This window comes from Pseudorca crassidens, chromosome 7 (assembly GCF_039906515.1).
Source record: "Pseudorca crassidens isolate mPseCra1 chromosome 7, mPseCra1.hap1, whole genome shotgun sequence".
NCBI lineage: Eukaryota > Metazoa > Chordata > Mammalia > Artiodactyla > Delphinidae > Pseudorca > Pseudorca crassidens.
In genome coordinates, this window is record NC_090302.1 from 60130453 (window position 1) to 60148015 (window position 17563).

The 17563-nt window shown below is 37.9% G+C and overlaps 1 protein-coding gene across 29 annotated transcripts in view; it reads right to left on the reverse strand.

Annotated features, from left to right (window-relative positions):
* The window catches only part of PTPRD (protein tyrosine phosphatase receptor type D), a 2145367-nt gene that overhangs the window by 1857778 nt on the left and 270026 nt on the right, over positions 1 to 17563 (reverse strand). For all 29 annotated transcript variants that reach the window (XM_067744351.1, XM_067744350.1, XM_067744358.1 and 26 more), the window contains exon 2: positions 7948 to 8002. The gene's annotated coding sequence lies outside the window, so the exon portion shown is untranslated. The remainder of the gene's footprint in view (positions 1 to 7947; positions 8003 to 17563) is intronic.

A 17563-nucleotide genomic window follows, 5' to 3' on the forward strand; every position in this document is an offset into this window, starting at 1 on the left:
TACACAAAATAGTCTGTCATAAGGTGTAACAATTTACTTAAGTGACTTGGATATTCACATTTTCTATGTTTTTGATATTTGAAATAATACAGAAAAAATCATGCACATATTTGTAATTTCAGATCAGTAAATCAAGGACAAAAGTTGGACTCTACGAGATCTCTATTGAACTGCATTTCTGTACCCTTTTTTCTCTGGAAATTTCCTTTTCCTTATCTCATCCACATACTTGAGGTGGCAACTGTCATTTGTGTAACATGAACTTGCCCTCTGTCACAGTAAACTTGAATACTCTCTGAGAAATTTTAATTGGGACTGAGAGAATGACTTTTATCTGCTCTGGGTGGTTCCACTATGCAAATCTCAAGAGCTAATATTGGTGTGTTCTAACATACAGACTGACTGTGCAGAGGAAACTTGACTGGTGTCAGAAGGATAAATAAAACAAATGACAGGAAAAAAGCAGTAACAAAGAACAGAGAGAGAATATGACAGAAATTCTCAAAGAGTTTCATTCCTGAGGCATATTTACAGTCCTGATCTTCGCTTTCTAGAAGATATCTTAGGAACCTTATATCTTTATATATATCTATATAAAGATATATCTATATATCTTTATCCTCTTCTTTTTTTTCTTTTGGTTCATTTGTCCAGATTGGGTTTCTATATCTTCAAAAGCTTATTTTCTAGAAATGGAAACGAATGTTTTAAAGACTTTTGATACACACTGTATACAGTGTCCTTTACTGTTACCTTAGCTAAGCTGAAACATTTCTCACAATTCATTCTGTGTATAGTTTTTAGTTAGGTCACAAGAAAAACCTGCACATGATTTCGCAAGTAGAGAAGTGAGAGCCATTTTTCTCTCCAAAGTTGGGTGCAGGGAGTCAGACCCTGGGGCACATGCCCTGGTCTGCTGACTTACTGACACAGGGCAGCACCCAGGCATGCAGCTCCTTCAGCTTCTCTGAGGTTAAACGCATGTGTGGCCCTTTGGTGAAGTTGCCGACTTCTCCTGCAGTTCATCCTTATCGTCAACATTAGTGGTGGTGAGAGACAGACAGGAGTTGAGCTCCAGCTTATCTTCCTGAGTCCTCCTTTATCCTCATGGGTTCCAGTTTTGTCCTGGCTCTCCTCCACTTCACAGCCTAACCAACTTAAAGCAACTTCAAGCTCAACATCAGATGAAGAGGAAACAGCCTTGTATAAACGCCCCCCTCCGCTGCCACAATTCCATAAAATCCCTACAATAAATCCCTTATTTCATATCAGCAGAGTGATCTGCTTCTCTGACTTCGGTATAGAAGATGAGTACTATCATAACAAAACCCGAAAACATGTGGCATTGGCTTTGGGTCCAGCAGTGAAGGAAACTTGAAGGGCTTTGAGAAAACTACTAGCAGAAACCTGACTAGCTGGAAGGAGATGAGGGTTTAAAGAAGAGAGGCCAGCCCGCAACTATTTGAATTATCCCCAGCTGATCGAGTGTTCCAGGTGAGAACACTGATACTGTAGAGCCTAAGCAAACCATCCCCTCTGTGTCTGAATTCCTGATCCCCGGGCAGTATTACGCCCCTCAGGAAGGACTGGTTTGTTAGCAGTAAGATGTGACTCATGAAGCAACTGGTGCTGGAAGTGGAGCAGTCAGAGTTGCCTCTGCTCTTGAGTTTATGCTAGAATCCTGTATACTTATAGAAAAATCCCCCTCTTTTGCTCGTTAGTCCAAATTGAGTTTCTCTAATTAGCACTCAAAAGGAGGTCTGACAAATCGTACAATCTACAGAAACAAACATTCTTCATGCATATTGCTTTTCAAAAAGACTACCATACTGTATCTTACTATTTTTTATGCAATTTTGAATGAAGAAAAGCCCCCAACTTGAAAAACCATGATCAGTTTTCATTTGATGTATAAACTTAACGAGTTCTTTTGTTCAAGGAATTATGCAGTCATCTATTCAATCACCTAGGAAATATTTTATTGAGCTCTTTAAATGTACAAGGCAGTGGATTAAGCAAAGAGAAGGATACAAAGAATTATATAGTATCTGAGTAGTTAATCACACAGTAGCAGCAATGAGACACACGAACAGAAACTAAGACATTTCCTTGATTCTATGATGCACTTATTTTTCACATTTAAATCTGTTTAAAATCAGGGCACACCATTTAATTGATGGGTGCATTTAATGTGGGAGTGTTTCTTCCCCTTGAAAAGCTGCTATTAAATCAACACATGTGCCTTATCATCCGTGATGTTTTAGAAAGGAGGATATGCAACATAGCACAAGCTAGTATGTAATAAGTACCATGAGCGACACCAGGAGACTTAAGATTTTCACTAGCTGGATAATGTGAGAATACGTCAAAGCATTTCAACTGGATCTAGAGAGGAAAGGGCATGACATTTAAGAAGGATCTCCTGTGAATACATAATACGAACTTTCTTATAATCCTAAATGATAGGAATTAACTTAATATTCCTGATCATACAAATGAGGTTCAGGTTACTGAGAAGTACGTCCTTGATATTTTCACACTCAGATATCTCTAAATTGAGGTGTACACTCTTTTCAGAACATAATAATGAACACATCATACTTACTAGGTACTTACTACATGCACTGTAGTAATGTGTACAATGTATTATGTTCTAAATCCTTTACATATAAGACTCATATTAGAGATGGGGGAACTGAGACCTGGAGAAATCAAGTAAATTTAAGGAGGTCACACAACTAACAAGTGACAAACTGTATAGATTAAGAAACCCAGCAGTCTCATAAAAGAGTGTGTGTTATTAACCACTATTCTCTGTGCCTCTCTGGACAACATAAAACACTTTCTCCCAAAGTTCTGACTATCCCATTAAAAACTGTAGTCCCCTGGCTCTTGATTTCCCTTACCCAACTACATAATTGACAGATTTATGATGCAAATAACTTACTGTCTGTTTCTACTACCTCCAAGTAATCTCCTTAAAGGCAGGGCTGTTGTCTGTTTTGTTCACTGATGTATCTTTGCCTGGGACTGTGCCTAGCATAAGGTAGGAGCTCCATAGGTATTTGTTGAATAAATTAATGAATAAATCTTAAAAAGGAGATGAGAGAGTGGAGTCCATGAGTGAACAGTAATTGGATAGAAACAGAGGCAGGGCAGTGGGAGTTGTGTTCTGAAACACTGATTGGTGCGGTCCGCCTAAGGTGTCAAGTGGGAGCAGAAGAAATGTGTGAGCATCCTCCCAGAGAGGGAGGTACAATCCACCCAGGCTCATCTGCATGAGTCTTTGCTCCCTCACATTTTGTTTGTAGCTTGTTCAGCAATAGACACTTGAAAGGAGGGCAGGAAGACATCAAAGTAGCTGTATTGTTCATATTTTTTTCTCCCTTTGTTAACTATTTGCTCTCTTTCCAGCTGACACTACAATTTCAGCGATTTAATGATACAATTGTTTCTGAAAATGACACAGAAACAGACACCCACTGCCATTTAATTGGCTGCCAGGACAAAATGGAATCTGCTGTTTTGTAATTTCATTTTTGAGGTGTGTGGGAATCTGGAGAGGCTGGGAGAGGGATAACATTTACTGCCATTAAAAAAGGTAAAAGACACAGACCTACTAGAGAATGGACTTGAGGATATGGGGAGGGGGAAGGGTAAGCTGTGACAAAGCGAGAGAGTGGCATGGACATATATACACTACCAAACATAAAATAGATAGCTAGTGGGAAGCAGCCACATGGCACAGGGAGATCAGCTCGGTGCTTTGTGACCACCTAGAGGGGTGGGATAGGGAGGGTGGGAGGGAGGGAGACGCAAGAAGGAAGAGATATGGGAACATATGTATATGTGTAACTGATTGACTTTGTTATAAAGCAGAAACTAGCACACCATTGTAAAGCAATTATATTCCAAATATAAAAAAAAATGTAAAAATGTAAAAAAAAAAAAAAAAAGGTAAAAACTGGGCTTCCCTGGTGGCACAGTGGTTGAGAGTCCACCTGCTGATGCAGGGGACACGGGTTTGTGCACCGGTCTGGGAGGATCCCACATGCCGCAGAGCGGCTGGGCCCGTGAGCCATGGCCGCTGAGCCTGCGCATCCGGAGCCTGTGCTCCGCAACGGGAGAGGCCACAACAGTAAGAGGCCCGCGTACCGCAAAGAAAGAAAAAAAAAAAATTATCTTTAAATCACTTTAATAAGTGCCATCTGTAAAACTGAATTTCCCCCTCAATATAACATTATTTGTATATGCATTTTATTATAAATTCCAAATAAAAATGTAATCCAAAGATTCTGAAAAAGTTAGGGTTAGAAATATATATAAATAGTAAAGATATTTAGATTTATAGATATAGATAATACCAACACAGCATGCCTTACTCTTCTTAATGCCATATTGCAAGTGGACTTAGATATAGTTGCAAAGAATGGTATTTATCAACTTACTGTGCATTTGAATAGGAAATTTATGTGGGAAATATCAGTCAGGGCATAATGGAATATGTACTAAGAAAATTAATATAGTTTTTAACATACAGAAGTTGTGCTATTGAAAACTTAAATATAAAACAAGACTTTTATAAGGACTCGTGCTTTACTTTTTCTTTCAGGTAGATTTTTTTACAGGGGAAGAAAGTGAGGCACAGACACATTTGAAAACTTTTCCAAGGTCATATAAATAGTGGAACCCATTATTTTACACAAATTATGTTTCCCCAGGATCTATATACTTAATCTCTGTGCCAAACTACCTCCCATAATAAAATGATATATTTTATGCTCAAACACATTTTCAGTAATCCTTTTTCTTTAACATTTTCATAGTACTACATTTATTAATTTACCCTCTTGGGAAATAAAGCAAATGTTTTCTCTCATTTCCCTATACCAGAGATTAAAGAGTTATGAAGTAAGTTGCATCTCTATCATATGAACCTCTATTTTTAGCCCAAAGACCAATTCAGAATGTATAAAAAGAAAACTATAAATGGAATACCACTGGGTCTTGCTAGCAGTATCATAGTTACAACCAAGAAACAAAGCTGAGTATGCAATGTTCATCTTCACTTCTCAGCACAATTGGCTACCAGGAGTCACTTGGAGTGCTATAGCTCAGTCACTGCGCACACTCAGCTTTTTGGCTAATGAGTGACATTTAGGCAAGCAGAGGATTGATTCTTGAGACAGTTGCTTGAAATCTAATGCTAGATTTCTATCCAATCCAACGTCACCTTTACCCGATAGACTACAGTAATTTCACAAATAGATATTGAAAAGACCAAAGAAGTGTCAGTTACAAGCCAATAACATATATATTCACTGCACAAATAATTTTTCTGTGTACCAGACACAGTGCTATGGATATTCAGTGCTCAACCAAACCTCACAAGGTTGGCCTATTTTGACTTTTATTGCATCTATTGATAAAGGTGTACTGCTACTTTCCTTTCCCACCTAAAACTCTAACTCACCTTTTCATTTCAAATACCTGACCAAACAAAATATCAAATCTTATATATAGAATTTACTTGAATAGCCCCTGCATCAAAGTGTTACTTTCTTAGAAGTTCAGAATGTTATGTATCAGTTAGGCAAAAAGATCTCTAATGGCAAAGGTATTGCCTTTGAGAGGGATAGCCCATGTCTGGAGCAGCCTATGTTTTCTCTGAGAAAGCAGAGCAGAGATTCAATATAGAAGGGATAATTTAGCAAATGTATTGTTCATAAGACAAATGGATATAAATTAAATGAAGCACATTCTTAAAGGGAACCTGGGGTCAAAAATGCAATCCACAAAACAGGAAAAAGAAAATCTGAAGAAAGTTTCACAGCTATGATGAATTCAACTGAGTAAGAAGAAAGCATATTGTTTCCACTATTTGTGGGATCATAGTTAGGAAGCAGCAGAGTATTTGGGTGGTACTGGTCAGACTCATTAATGAACGCATACAATTCCTGGAATAAGAAGGTTTCTAAAATGAGGAGAGTGCTACAAGTTGTCCTGTTTATCTGTCCATGGTTTATCTAACATGAGGGCAAAGACCTTTTAAAGCTCTTTCCTCCCTATTTGAATGTTAAAACCAAGCAGTTGACCTTTAAGAAGCTAAATGATTCTTAATTTGCATAAAGCCTTCTTTCATTTTTTTGTTGTTCATTCATTATATGGGCACAATGCTTTAAAGACAGCACAGGCACGTCCTATTTGTTTATGCTCCTTATGAGAAAAACAAGTATCCCTTACTTTTTCCTTTCCTCCAACTAAAGTGCAAATTTTAGGCAAACTGGTGTCTTCAAAGCACAAGGAAAGTTTTCACTCAGAAAGACTTCTCTAGGAAGAGACAGGTTTCCAGGATAATAAAGCTATCATGACATCTGTCTTCTCCTCTACATGATAGGAATTTTCAAGATAGAAAAGCAGATAGAAAAGAGATTTATTTATTCATTCAACAAACATTTATCAGGAAAAGGACAACTGGGAGGAAATTGGATATTGAATCTATGGAATTTTATGTTTGTTTCTTTGAGGCAAGATTGAGCTAAGGTCTGGTACATGAGATCAGTAATATTTTCTCCTCAAAGTTACTATAGAAATCTGAGCAATTACAAGCACTGGGAAGGGGAGATGTCATTATCTTTAAAAGATAAAAATAGATAGAAATTGAGGAGGAATGTTTGCCTCGTTATTTTTTTCACACCAGCTACTTGGTCTCCTCACTTCTGATTTTTCATCTATGTAGTCCGTCCATCATAACGCTATCATAATTTTTCCAAGGCACAGTTCTGATTATAGGATTGCACAGATTAGAACAACAAATAAATAATAATAACAAAAGACCAACACCATCAATATCCATTTTTTGTTTATATAGTAAAATATAATTTTTTAGATCAGGCTTCAAAACTTCCACCAAAGAATCCCAGTTCAACCTTTTGAAATAACATCTCAACTCTTCCTTACCATATTTGAAGATTCAGTCTATCCCCTATTGCCAAAATGTCCCTATTCATTTCCACCTCCATGCTTCTCATACTTCCATCTTGAAAGAAATTATTTTATCCAACCTCACATATCTATATCCCATCCAGCTACAAAATGCCATTTGCTTTCTTCAATAATTCATTCATATTCCAACAGCTATAATAAAGCCTCCGTTTTTTGAAATTCCCATTCTACTTTATCTTGACAAGTTAGCAATCTCTACCTGTAATGTCATTATGTATGTGTTGCAAATATTTTTCCAGTCATTTACAGATACTATTATATATAATGTCTTCATAGTAACAAGCTTTCCAAGAATTGCTAGTTTGGAGTCAATAACAAGAACATATCAACCTTTACAGTGTCAACTCAAGTTGATCTTTCACTAGTTTCCTCTTGGCACTATATCATATAACTGTGTATATCACACTAGTTTGGAATTATGTACTATTTGTATCGATCCCTGTCTTTAATTTCAGAATTGTACAGTACAAAAAATGGCACCTTTGAAGTCAGATTTAGATTTGAAACCAGCTCTGACATTAAATAGTTCTACGTACTAGGGCAAACTACCAACCACCTTAGAGCCTTAGTTTATTTCTAAAATAGGGATAAAACCCTTACAATAGTTTTTGAAGATTAAATGGAATGATTCTTATCAAGCACCTAGAACATGGCAAGTCCTGAAATGAATGCCAGCTTTCTTTTGCGACACCATCTCATGAGTTACACTGTCTTTTCTAAAATGAACATCCTGTAACAGTTTCTAAGCATCTTCCAAAGTGTATAGCAGAACTGAACACAGGTGACATGCAATTAGTGCCAATGACCATATGTCAGGGATGGAAACAGAGTTTTATAGACTTTCCAACACTGTGTCTGAAATGAAAAGCTATTATTATGCAATGGATAGAACTCAGGTCAAACAGTCTGACATCTGACTCTAGATGTGCAGATATTACTTACTAGTACTGTGACTTTGAGACAGGTCCTTTACTTCTTTGAATCTCCATTTCTTCACCTGCAAAAATGAGGACATTGGACTAGATCCATGATTTTTAATTTAATTAATACTATAAAGTTTACTGGTTTATTCATTCTGTGAATGAAATTTTGTGGAAGTATAACAAATGAAAGGTTTAGAAGTAGAGCTACTCCAGATGATACAAAGAGGAAGTTTAGAGCCTCCACCTTTTGGTCCCTTCCTGTAAACGAGACTAAATCTGGCTTAAATCTAGTCAGAGATTTACAGAGGATTCATGAAGAATTGTAATAACTAAGCGATCACTCAGGTCTACTCAGAAAGTATGTATAAGAATGACAAACTTTATCCATTCATTCATGGAGGATGTTTAGGTTGTTTCCATATCTTTGCTATTGTGAATAATGCTGAAATGAACATAGGAGTGCGGAAATCTCCTTGAGATACTGATTTCATATCCTTTGAATATATATCCAGAAGTGAGATTACTGGATTAAAATGTAGTTATATTGTTAATATTTTGAGGAAACTCCATAGTGTTTTCCCAAAATGGTTGTACCAATTTACATTCCCAAATGTTCGTTGACGGATGGATAAAGAAAATGTGACTATATATTTGGCTATATATATATGCGTGTGTGCACATACACACACACACAAACTGAAATATTAGTCAGCCTTAAAAAAGAAGGAAACCCTATCATTTGTGACAACATGCATAAACCCAAAAACTTTATAAGTGAAATAAGCCAGATGCAGAGTAACAAATACTGCATGTTCTCAATCATATGTGGAATATGAAATGTCAATTTCATAAAAACAGAGAGCAGAATGGTGGCTCTCAGTAGCTAAGGAGAGTGAGATATGGGAAGATACTGGTCAAGGGGTACACAGTTTAGTTATGCAATATAAATAAGTTCTGCAGATTTAAGGTACAACAATGTGATTATAGTTAACAATATTGTATTATAAATTTGAAATTTGTTAAAAGGGTGAATCTTAAGTTTCTCACTTCCCCCCCACCTCAAATGCTAACTAGATGCGGTAATGGATATGTTAATTAGCTTGATTGTGGTGAATATTTCACAATGTATACATATATATCCATTCATCTATTTGTATACCTGAAATATACGCAAGTTTTAATTATCAAAATTAAATTAAGTCGGTAGTCTTTTTAAATTGGGGGAAAATAAATGAAAGGCCAAACTTTAAGCTACTCTTCATATTCACCAAATATTTCCTAAATATTCACTGAAACTCTAAAAGTTTTCTTACTAGGCATGCTGCTTACATTGTCTAATTAGCTGAAAATTCCAAATTGAAACTCCACAACTCTAATGTTTAAATATGTGTGCTCGCTTCGGCAGCACATATACTAATGTTTAAATATGGAAAAAAAAATAACTAGGTTTATAAAAGTTAATACAACTGACAAATAAGAGTGATCATACACTGATGTTTTATGTTTTAAAAACCATATTGGGCACAAAACTCATGTGGATGTGCTGTCTTCACACTTTAAATATCACTTAGAGTGTGTCATGATAACACCAAATCATAGAATGGCCAGTGTGCAAAAATCTTGCAAGAAATTAAACACATGCTTTGGAGTAAGAGAGTTGATTTTAACTTTTTTTTTTTTTTTTTTTTTTTTTTTTGCGGTATGCGGGCCTCTCACTGTTGTGGCCTCTCCCGTTGCGGAGCACAGGCTCCGGACGCGCAGGCTCAGTGGCCATGTCTCACGGGCCCAGCCACTCCGCGATATGTGGGATCTTCCCGGACCGGGGCACGAACCCGCGTTCCCTACATCTGCAAGCAGACTCCCAACCACTGCGCCACCAGGGAAGCCCTTACATTTTAACATTAAAGTTCTGGGAAGTTTACTTAACCTCTAAGCTGCAGCTTATCTGTAAAATGCAAATAACAATATTGATCCTCCCTGCTTTTATGTATTTTTTTCTCTTTTTTTTTGGTGATTGCAAAGTAATATTCACTGTAAGGAAGCACTAGCTCTTATTAGGTGCCTAATAAATATTAAGTCCCCTTTTCCTTCTCTTTTTATATAATTCCATAAATATAGTTAACATTGTTAACATAGAGCGTGAAGCAATGTAAGCAACTCCATTTTTAATGGTCTCTTGTACAGTGGTTTCTAATTTCCTAACCTTTCAAAGCTGTTAAAATAAAGTCAAATAATGATACTGCTGTGGTAGAAGTGTTGCTAGGATCAATAAAGCGTGGTTGTTGGAATAAATTGCAATTAAAGGGGTAGTGCTTGATTGCTTGACAGTAGGTAGTCTTTCTGGCCCAAATAAACTCAAGTGTCAGTCTGATTTACAGGCTAATTAGTATGGACTGCACATGCATTTCATTGTGAGACCATCAGATCCTACTGACTTCTATCCACATCATGAGTGTGCCCCTGACTTTGTTCAGTGTCACTAACAGGTGACAAGTCCTCCTTACTTGTTTGTTTATTCAAGAATATAGTCATAATTTTTAATTAAGTAGAACATAGAAGAAATGTAATTATGTTTGTAAATAAGCACTCAAACAGCTCTAAAAATTTCAGTATGACTTTCAGTAATACTTTCTGTTTCTATACATTTAAGATAAAAACATGCATGAATTCAGAAATGGCATAGGCATCAATATAGCAAAGAAGGATGATTATTTTTGAATCTTTGCAGCAATAGAAAAATACACATAAGAAATTTATTTATAGGCTAGAAAATCTCAGGATAGGTATATTTCATGACAAATTAGTTGAATAATCCCTTAAAAAAGAGCCAAATTTTTATTTTCCAAATAAAGAAGTATGCTTACCTAAAGTACAATTTTGTTTATTCCTAATCTTTCTATTTAATGTGGTATTTTATATGTAACATATTCCAATATATTCCCACATAATTATCTAGTGAATATGGGATATTTGTACACTACAGTGAGGTAATTAAACAATCCTTTGGATTATGAATTCCATTAAGGTATATAGTGTGTTTTCTTCCACTATGTATTTACTAATTAGTCTAGTCCCTGCTAGAGAAATAAATTTTTGTTGAATGAACAAATAAAAAATTACAATTCTTTAATAGGAACAATTATATATATATAATTTATATATATATATTTACATATATAATTAAGCATCTTTTCTATAAGCCCTACGTCCACATTTCTTGTAAATGCCACTTCAAAAAAAAAATCAGAATCATGCAAAAATACTCTGATGCCATACCTTCTCTGTTATCCCATACTTATGTTAGATATTTATTTTAGGTGTTACTGTTATACCCAGAAAATCCCAATCATACTTACTATAGTACAATTATGTAATTTTCTGTTTCTGAACCCTATTTCCCTTTCTCTATACCTTCTAGAAAGGAAGCTTTGTGTAGGCCAAAGTCAAAAAGACTGATCTTTTTTGTACACTGATGAATTCCCATCAGTTTCTGACTCATAGAAAGTGCTCAATAATTATTTGTTGTATAAAGAAACTAAAAAAAAATTCTATTATAAAAAATGATCACAATATATTTGTGACTTTACACATGAGAATATATTTTGATAATTCTGAGTAATCTTTTAACAGCTTTTATATATGACAGTACAAAACTACTGATGCATTAAATTTAAGCAGTTATACCAAAAACACAAAATAAAACACTAGAGTCAATGAAAGCATTTTAAAGAACAAAATAGGATCCTAAGATCAAAATGCTGATATAAATGTTTCCATGTAAAAATTAGAATAAGTCCTTGAAAAAAATATGAAAAGACAAATTAAAAGCAAAATCCATTCCCTTGTTCTTAGGTAATGTCACCCAAAACAAGAACTTGGGCTCCTTGAGAGCAAAATATATGTCTACTGACCTTTTAGTCCAAGGACTTAAATATAATACCTGGTTCACTTGAGGGCTCAATTCATATTTTAAATGCATTATGAATGAATCAATCAATTACCTGATGCAGAATGTCTAAGAATTGAAAAACAGTGTAAAAAATATCAGGAAAACAAAATAAAGACTGGAAAAATATGAAAATGTGTTATACAATAATTTAATTAATATGGCACAGACTACATGTGTTGGATTATAAAATGATGGTATTATTTTAAACTACAAGTGATATCAGAACTCCAGAAAAATAAAATATATCTGAATAGATAGGTTTAAAAAAATTCCATGATGAGCCATTACCCTTTTCCAGCTAGAGTTCAGTGTCATTAAGAGAGTTGAAGATAATATTTGAGAGCATCTTTTCCCCATGTCTGTAGGCTGAACTGGTGAGGAGGAGAGAGCATTTTGCTTTCCAGTCTTTGGGTTATTTGCTGAAATCAATAGTGGAAGAGGATGCACAGGTGTGGATCCGAAAGCAAGAGGCACTATAATTCTAAGAATGTGTGTTCCTGCATAGACCTTACAGCAGCTCTTCAGCTCTGACTGATCTTGGCTATGTCCAGCTGTCTGATTATCAATTTGTGTAAAATCTTGCAATAAAGAGTTAGTTTGGGGCTTCCCTGGTGGCGCAGTGGCTGAGAGTCTGCCGATGCAGGAGACGCGGGTTCCTGCCCCGGTCCGGGAAGATCCCACATGCCGCGGAGCGGCTAGGCCCGTGAGCCATGGCCACTGAGCCTGCGTGTCCGGAGCCTGTGCTCCGCAACGGGAGAGCCCACAACAGTGAGAGGCCCGCATACCGCAAAAAAGAAAGAAAGAAAGAAGGAGTTAGTTTTATCTTCTGCATAACCATGATGTCATTAAAATAAAGGAAATGGGCTTCCGGGAAGATGGCGGAAGAGCAAGACGCGGAGATCACCTTCCTCCCCACAGATACACCAGAAATACATCTACACGTGGAGCAACTCCTACAGAACACCTACTGAACACTGGCAGAAGACCTCAGACCTCCCAAAAGGCAAGAAACCCCCCACGTACCTGGGTAGGGCAAAAGAAAAAAGAATAAACAGAGACAAAAGGACAGGGATGGTACCTGCACCAGTGAGAGGGAGCTGTGAAGGAGGAAAGCTTTCCACACACTAGGAAGCCCCTTCGCGGGTGGAGACTGCGGGTGGCGGAGGGGGTAAGCTTCGGAGCTGCGGAGGAGAGCACAGCAACAGGGGTGCGGAGGGCAAAGCCGAGAGATTCCCGCACAGAGGTTCAGGGCCGACCGGCACTCACCAGCCCGAGAGGCTTGTTTGCTCCCCCGCCAGGGCGGGCGGGGCTGCGAGCTGAGGCTCGGCTTCCGTGGGAGCGCAGGGAGAGGACTGGGCTTGGCAGCGTGAGCACAGCCTGCAGGGGGTTAGTGCGCCACAGCTAGCCAGGAGGGAGTCGGGGCAGAAGTCTGTACCTGCCGAAGAGGCAAGAAACTTTTTCTTCCCTCTTTGTTTCCTGGTGCACGAGGAGAGGGGATTAAGAGCGCTGCTTAAAGGAGCTCCACAGACGGGCGCGAGCCACGGCTATCAGCGCGGACCCCGGAGACGGGCATGAGACACTAAGGCTGTTATTTGCCGCCACCGAGAAGACTGTGTGCAAGCACAGGTCACTACCCACGACCCCCTTCCGGGGAGCCTGTGCGGCCAGCCACTGCCAGGGTCCCGTGACCCAGGGACAACTTCCCCGGGAGAACGCACGGCACGTCTCAGGCTGGTGCAACGTCATGCCGGAGTCTGCCGCCGCAGGCCCGCCCCGCACTCCGTGCCCCTCCTTTCTCCCCCGGCCTGAGTGCGCCAGAGCCCCCGAATCAGCGGCTCCTTTAACCCCGTCCTGTCTGAGCAAAGAACAGACACCCTCCGGCGACCTACACGCAGAGGCGGGGCCAAATCCAAAGCTGAGCCCCTGGGAGCTGTGAGAACAAAGAAGAGAAAGGGAAATCTCTTCCAGCAGCCTCAGAAGCAGCGGATTAAAGCTCCACAATCAACTTGATGTACTCTGCATCTGTGAAATACATGAATATACAACGAATCATCCCAGATTAAGGAGGTGGACTTTGAGAGCAAGATTTATGATTTTTCCTCATTTTGTGAGTGTGTATGTGTATGCTTCTGTGTGATGTTTTGTCTGTGTAGCTTTGCTTCCACCATGTGTCTGAGGGTTCTATCCGTCCGTTTTTCTTTCTCAATAATTATTTTTTTTATTTTAATAATTTTATTATATTTTATCTTACCTTATTTTATTTTAATTTATCTTTTCTTCCCTTTTTCTTCCTTCCCTCCTTCCTCCCTCCCTCCCTCCATCCCTCCCTCCTTTCTTTCTTTCTTCCTTCCTTCCTTCCTTTCTTTCTACTTTTTCTCCCTTTTATTCTGAGCCGTGTGGATGAAAGGCTCTTGGTGCTGCAGCCAGGAGTTAGTGCTGTGATTCTGAGGTGTGAGAGCCAAGTTCAGGACACTGGTCCACAAGAGAACTCCCAGCTCCACATAATATCAAACAGTGAAAATCTCCCAGAGATCTCCATCTCAACACCAGCACCCAGCTTCACTCAATGCCCAGCAAGCTACAGTGCTGTTCATCCTATGCCAAACATCTAGCAAGACAGGAACACAATCACATCCATTAGCAGAGAGGCTCCCTAAAATCATAATAAGTCCACAGACACCCCAAAACATACCAACAGACGTGGACCTGCCCACAAGAAAGACAATATCCAGCCTCATCCACCAGAACACAGGCACTAGTCCCCTCCACCAGGAAGCCTACACAACCCACTGAACCAACCTTAGCCACTGGGGACAGACACCAAAAACAACGGGAACTATGAGCTTGCAGCCTGCAAAAAGGAGACCCCAAACACAGTAGGATAAGCAAAATGAGAAGACAGAAAAACACACAGAAGATTAAGGAGCAAGATAAAAACCCACCAGACCTAACAAATGAAGAGGAAACAGGCAGTCTACCTGAAAAAGGATTCAGAATAATGATAGTAAAGATGATCCAAAATCTTGGAAATAGAATAGACAAAATGCAAGAAACATTTAACAAGGACCTAGAAGAACTAAAGAGGAAACAAACAACGATGAGCAACACAATAAATGAAATTAAAAATACTCTAGATGGGATCAAGAGCAGAATAGCTGAGGCAGAACAACAGATAAGTGACCTGAAAGATAAAATAGTGGAAATAACTACTGCAGAGCAGAATAAACAAAAAAGAATGAAAAGAACTGAGGACAGTCTCAGAGACCTCTGGGACAACATCAAACGCACCAACATTCGAATTATAGGGGTTCCAGAAGAAGAAGAGAAAAAGAAAGGGACTGAGAAAATATTTGAAGAGATTATAGTTGAAAACTTCCCTAATATGGGAAAGGAAATAGTTAATCAAGTCCAGGAAGCACAGAGAGTCGCATACAGGATATATCCAAGGAGAAATACACCAAGACACATATTAATCAAACTGTCAAAAATTAAATACAAAGAAAACATATTAAAAGCAGCAAGGGAAAAACAACAAATAACACACAATGATATCCCCATAAAGTTATCAGCTGATCTTTTCAGCAGAAACTCTGCAAGCCACAAGGGACTGGCAAGACATATTTAAAGTGATGAAGGAGAAAAACCTGCAACCCAGATTACTCTACCCAGCAAGGATCTCATTCAGATTTGATGGAGAAATTAAAACCTTTACAAACAAGCAAAAGCTGAGAGAGTTCAGCACCACCAAACCAGCTTTACAACAAATGCTAAAGGAACTTCTCTAGGCAAGAAACACAAGAGAAGGAAAAGACCTACAATAATGAACCCCAAACAATTCAGAAAATGGGAATAGGAACATACATATCGATAATAACCTTAAAAGTAAATGGACTAAATGCTCCCACCAAAAGACACAGATTGCCTGAATGGATACAAAAACAAGACCCATATATTTGCTGTCTACAAGAGACCCACTTCAGACCTAGAGACACATACAGACTGAAAGTAAGGGGATGGAAAAAGATATTTCATGCAAATGGAAACCAAAAGAAAGCTGGAGTAGCAATTCTCATATCAGACAAAATAGACTTTAAAATAAAGACTATTAAAAGAGACAAAGAAGGACACTACATAATGATCAAGGGATCGATCCAAGAAGAAGATATAACAATTGTAAATATTTATGCACCCAACATAGGAGCACCTCAATACATAAGGCAAATACCAACAGCCATAAAAGGGGAAATCGACAGTAACACATTCATACTAGGGGACTTTAACACCCCACTTTCACCAATGGACATATCATCCAAAATGAAAATAAATAAGGAAACACAAGCTTTAAATGATACATTAAACAAGATGGACTTAATTGATATTTATAGGACATTCCATCCAAAAACAACAGAATACACATTTTTCTCAAGTGCTCATGGAACATTCTCCAGGATAGAACATATCTTGGGTCACAAATCAAGCCTTGGCAAATTTAAGAAAACTGAAATTGTATCAACTATCTTTTCCGACCACAATGCTATGAGACTAGATATCAATTACAGGAAAAGATCTGTAAAAAATACAAACACATGGAGGCTAAACAACACACTACTTAATAACGAAGTGATCACTGAAGAAATCAAAGAGGAAATAAAAAAAATACCTAGAAACAAATGATAATGGAGACACGACGACCCAAAATCTATGGGATGCAGCAAAAGCCGTTCTAAGAGGGAAGTTTATAGGAATACAATCCTACCTTAAGAAACAGGAAACATCTTGAATAAACAACCTAACCTTGCACCTAAAGCAATTAGAGAAAGAAAAACAAAAAAAACCCCAAAGTTAGCAGATAGAAAGGAATCATAAAAATCAGATCAGAAATAAATGAAAAAGAAATGAAGGAAACGATAGCAAAGATCAATAAAACTAAAAGCTGGTTCTTTGAGAAGATAAACAAAATTGATAAACCATTAGCCAGATGCATCAAGAAAAAAAAGGGAGAAGACTCAAATCAATAGAATTAGAAAAGAAAAAGGAGAAGTAACAACTGACACTGCAGAAATGCAAAAGATCATGAGAGATTACTACAAGCAACTCTATGCCAATAAAATGGACAACCTGGAAGAAATGCACAAATTCTTAGAAATGCACAACCTGCCAAGACTGAATCGGGAAGAAAAAGAAAATATGAACTGACCAATCACAAGCACTGAAATTGAAACTGTGATTAAAAATCTTCCAACAAACAAAAGCCCAGGACCATATGGCTTCAAAGGCGAATTCTATCAAACATTTAGAAAAGAGCTAACACCTATCATTCTCAAGCTCTTCCAAAATATAGCAGAGGGAGGAACACTCCCAAACTCATTCAACAAGGCCACCATCACCCTGATACCAAAACCAGACAAGGATGTCACAAAGAAAGAAAACTACAGGCCAATATCACTGATGAACATAGATGCAAACATCCTCAACAAAATACTATCAAACAGAATCCAACAGCACATTAAACAGATCATACACCATGATCAAGTGGGGTTTATTCCAGGAATGCAAGGATTCTCCAATATACGCAAATCAATCAACGTGATACACCATATTAACAAATTGAAGGAGAAAAACCATATGATCATCTCAATAAGTGCAGAGAAAGCTTTCAACAAAATTCAACACCCATTTTTGATAA